Source organism: Pteropus vampyrus, unplaced genomic scaffold (assembly GCF_000151845.1).
Source record: "Pteropus vampyrus isolate Shadow unplaced genomic scaffold, Pvam_2.0 Scaffold237, whole genome shotgun sequence".
Lineage (NCBI taxonomy): Eukaryota > Metazoa > Chordata > Mammalia > Chiroptera > Pteropodidae > Pteropus > Pteropus vampyrus.
This window is the reverse complement of record NW_011889018.1, coordinates 24,928-29,097: the sequence shown is the minus strand read 5'-3', so window position 1 is coordinate 29,097 and position 4,170 is coordinate 24,928. Positions and strand designations below refer to the sequence as shown.

At 44.1% G+C, this 4,170-nt stretch overlaps 1 protein-coding gene and 1 non-coding gene across 2 annotated transcripts in view; both read left to right on the top strand.

The window, feature by feature from the left end:
• Nucleotides 1-4,170, top strand: part of PCNX2 (pecanex homolog 2) — a gene marked incomplete at its 3' end in the record, with an annotated part of 168,179 nt that overhangs the window by 141,561 nt on the left and 22,448 nt on the right. The window lies entirely within an intron of this gene.
• Nucleotides 1,971-2,089, top strand: LOC111728920. The gene has a single exon (XR_002776002.1). It is a non-coding gene; the product is annotated as a 5S ribosomal RNA (ribosomal RNA).

Genomic DNA, 4,170 nt, shown 5'->3' with positions numbered 1-4,170 from the left:
CGGCCGTGAAGCTGAAGGACCTGAGTTTCCTCATCAGGGCTGAGCGTCTCCGCACGGAGAGCCACCGCTCCATTGTCAGGGATGGCGGCTTCTTTTCGCTGGGTGGCGGGCTCATCTTGCTCATCTTGACCCAAATCCTGTGCCTACTGCTGGTTGCTAGTGGAAAAAAAAAAAAAAAAGTGTCTTCATCCCCAGGAGAAATTTCAGCCACAGTTCTAAAGAAAACACTCTCAAATGAATGACATCGGGCCTCTTTTTCCATAAGGATACAGCACCCAGGAGTCAAAACCTGAAATCCGCCACGGTCAGTGTGGGGTGGAAAAGACCAGCGGCCCCCCGGGAATGTGTCCTTGCGAACCAGTTATAATTCTCCGCACCTCAGTTCCTCGGTTCTCCACTCGCTGACTCTTTGCGAAGTGATTTTTAATAACTATTTTTATTAATTGCATTTGCAGAAAAAGGAGGCATATTTTGCCCCCTAAATATTTATGACTTTCCCGTGAATGAATGAATAGTTGGACTTCATATCCTGTATTTGAAATGTGGGATTGTCTTGGACTTTTTTTTTTTTTTTTGGCTGAAATGGAACAAGAAATCTTAATTCAAGATGTAAGCAAGTCAGGATCAGAGGTGAGGCTCCCCACTGAAGTCACCGAGTTCAGGCCTGCTCTTAGCGGTGGAGATTTTTTTAATTAAACTTTGTTTTTTTTCAGTGAATTATGGATTCACGTGCAGTTGAGGGATGTAATGCAGAGAGCTTCTCCCTGTGTAGCCATTACCCACCGAACAGGTGTCCACATCTTGCAAAATGATCGCAGCCAGGGTATTGCTGTCGACGCAATCGCGATACGGCGCGTGTCCGTCACCGCAAAGGCCCGGCCCGGGGCCCTTGTAGAAGCTCACACACCTCCTCCCCACCCCGCCCCCGCCGCCCTCCCGTCAGCCCCCGGTCTGTCCTCCGACTCCAGTGCTCTCATTGTAAGAATGTCGCCTGAATGGAATCCCGCCGCGCTTCCCCTCGTGAGATGGGCTGCTGTCACTCGGCGTAGGTCAGCGGAGACTCGTCCAGGTGACTGTGCGTGTCAGCAGTTCACCCCTTCTCGCTGGCACAAGGTCTCCGTGACGTGGACGTGCTACCCCCGCTGGGCGTCTGGGTTCTTAGGGTGGGGTCGCTTTGAGTAAAGCTGCTAGGGACACTCATCGACAGATTTCTGTGTGAATGTAAATCTTCACTTCTCTGGGATAATTGCCCAAGCATGCAATTTCTGGGTGATGTGGCAATTTTTTTTAAGAAATGGCCAGAGGAGCTGTACCATTCCGCCTCCCCGGCATCAGCGCGTGAGAGGTTGGTTTCTCCGTACCCGTGGCGGTGCATCGGCGATTTTATTGGTTTTCATTATAGCCGTAATGACAGGTGCGTAGTGATGCCCTCTGTGGCTTTGATGTGCGTTTCCCTAGCGGCCCATGACGTTGAGCATCTTCTCCCGAGTCGCTTTCCATCTGCAAGGAAATGTTTGTTTCTGTCTTTTGCTCATTTTCCAATGGAGTCTACTGTTGAGTCTTGAGAGGTCTTTATATATTTTCTGTACGCTAGAACTGAAAATATATTAAAACTTACGGAATGAGCAAAATCGGGGTTCAGAGGGAAAATCACAGCTGTTAAAACATACATTGAAAATAAGAATAATCTTAAATCAGTAACCCAGCCTTCCACCTGAAGGAACTAGGAAAAAAGCAAACTAAACTCAAAGCAAGCAGACAGAAGATACTAAAGAAATGAAGAATAGAAAATGCCTAGAGAAAATAACACCGAAAGTTGGTTCTATGAAAAGATCAATAAAATTGATAAACCTTTACCTAGAATGACCAAGAAAAAAATGAGAGAAAACTGAAATTACTGTAATCACAAGTAAAAGTGAGGACATTACTACCAACCTTACCTAATCGAAAGGCTAATAAGAAAATCTATAGTCTACGGCCACGCCACCATGAACGTGCCCGATCTCGTCTGATCTCGGAAGCTAAGCAGGGTCGGGCCTGGTTAGTACTTGGATGGGAGACCACCTGGGAGTACCGGGTACTGTAGGCATTAAAAAAAAAAATCTATAAAGAACATAGATGAACTGGAGAAATTGGTAAAAACACACAAACCACCAAAATAAGGAGAAATAGAAAATTCGAATAAACCTATGACGAGTAGAAAAAAGAGGCAGTAATAAAAAAACTCCCAACAAAGAAAAGCTCGGGACCAGTCGGCTTCACTGGTGAATTCTGTAAACGATTTAGATAAAAATTAACACGTCCTTCCCAAGTCTTCATAAAAAATAGTGGAGGAAAGAATGGTCTCTAACCCATTCCGAGGCCAGTAGTACCCCGGCACCAAAGTCAATCAGTTGTCACAAGAAAAGAAAAACTTAGATCAAGATCCCTTATGAATATAGACACGAAAATCCTCAAAAAATTATAAAAAAAAACAAAACAAACAAACAAAAAAAACCCCTGCAGCCTACCAAAAAGATTTGATACCACGTTCGAGTGAGATTTATCCCAGGAATGCAAGTGGTTCAAAATATAAAAATTGATGTAATATGCCCTGTTAATAGAATGAAGAGAAAAACACACGAACATCTTAATTGATGCAGAAAAATCGTGTGAAGAAATACAACGCTCTTTCATAATAAAAACACTCAACGATCTAAAAGTAAAAGGAATGTCCGCAATCTAATGAAGGGCACCTGTGAAGAACCCACAGTGAACACCATGCATCAGTTAGCGATCGCCCTGCGCACTGTATTCTGTATAAATGACCTCAAAGTTTCCTGGTGTCATCTTTTCACCGTTTCGAGTGAGTATGGAAACTTTACCTCCCACTCACATCCTCTTACTTTTCCAGCCCTGATATAATGCCGTAAATATTATCTCTACATCCATTTAGGACCGCACTGACAGTTTTGTAATTTTTGCTTCGATCATAAAATATAACGTGCAAGACACATGAGAAGGGATGTCTATTATATTTGTTCATATTTTTGCTTACCACGTTTTTTCTTCCGCTGACGTTCCGAGGTTTGTTCTTTTATCGTGTCTTTTTAAGAATATTTGTCTGTTGTTTTCGGGCAAATCTCCTGTGGACAGATTCTCTTAGTTTGCCTTCATCTGAGAAAGCCACAGTTTCTTCTTCATCCTGGAAGGTTATTTCCAGCGGATCGAGGGTTCTGGGTGGACAGGTCTTTTTCTTTTAAGCACTTCTGGCCACCATGGTTCCTTACTATGAATCCATTGTTACTCAAATCGTTTTTTCCCTGTGGGTAAGCTGTCCTTCCTCCCTCGCTGCTCCCAAGGCGTTTTTCTGGGTTTTTGTTTATTTGTTTTAGAAGCTTGACTATGTATGTTGTTTCTTGGTGTGAATTTCCTTGTGTTTAGCACCAGTGTCTCCTCTCCTTACGGGGTTCTGATGACGGGGACGTTAAGTGTGTCATCGTAGTCCCACAGGCGTCTGAGACAGTTCAACCTTTCCAGTCCGTTTTCTCTCTGTCGCTCAGATTATCCTGACTGTTCTATCTTTTACCCCATTGATTCTCGTCTCTCTATTAAAATGTCTATTCAATCTCTTTGCCGAGACTTTCTCTCTTTTGCTGAGTTTCTGTTTTTTCCTTTGTTTCCAAAGTCTTTTCAATTGCTCATCGAAGCATTTTATGACGGTTAATTTTAAATCCTTGTCAAATAATACTCTGGGGCATCTCAGTGTTGAGATCTATTAGTTGTCTTTGGTCATTTAGTTCGAGATCTTCCCATTTCTTATAACGAGTAATTTTCTGCTGAAATCTGGACGTCCTGGGTATTATGTTCTGAAATTGGATATTATGTAAACCCGTTTGTACTGGCTTTCTCCGACACCAGCCTGGGAGCGGAAGGGGGACCACTGCTTTGTGGCTTCCAAGTGGGGTTAGAGCTGTAGGCTCCCCACTTGGTCTCTGTTGACACTGAGATGCGGGGGTTCCTTGTGTGTTTGTGGAGGGGGGAGTTCAGACTCCCCACTAGCCATCAGCGATACTTCCTTGGTAAGGAGGGGAGTGAGGAAGTGTACTTTGTCACTGCACCTTGTGACCACCTCGCCCTGGCACTTATGAAAAGCTGTGCTCTGTACACCACCCAGCAGGAAGAGAAGGG